Source organism: Gregarina niphandrodes (assembly GCF_000223845.1).
Source record: "Gregarina niphandrodes unplaced genomic scaffold scaffold00254, whole genome shotgun sequence".
In the NCBI taxonomy this organism is placed as follows: domain Eukaryota; phylum Apicomplexa; class Conoidasida; order Eugregarinorida; family Gregarinidae; genus Gregarina; species Gregarina niphandrodes.
In genome coordinates, this window is record NW_011646014.1 from 2261 (window position 1) to 2536 (window position 276).

The following is a 276-nucleotide window of genomic DNA, read 5'->3' on the forward strand; positions in this document are numbered from 1 at the left end:
TGATTCTTCCTTTGGGTGGAAGAAGTCCTGGGTTCGATTCCACACCACCACAATATCTGCGACGACCTAGAATACGGTGGTTCGAGCCTCACTCCTACCAAGAACTCCCGATACCATCGCTGTAAAATGGATGCCTCACTCTCCTCTTTTCATACCCACAACCAACCTAAAACGACATTAATAAGGTTCGAACCCGCGTCCTGTGGAGTGCGCAAGGTGTGCGACCATGCTATCTCCAGCATGGACAATATACCAGCTGCCGAGCACGGCATACCA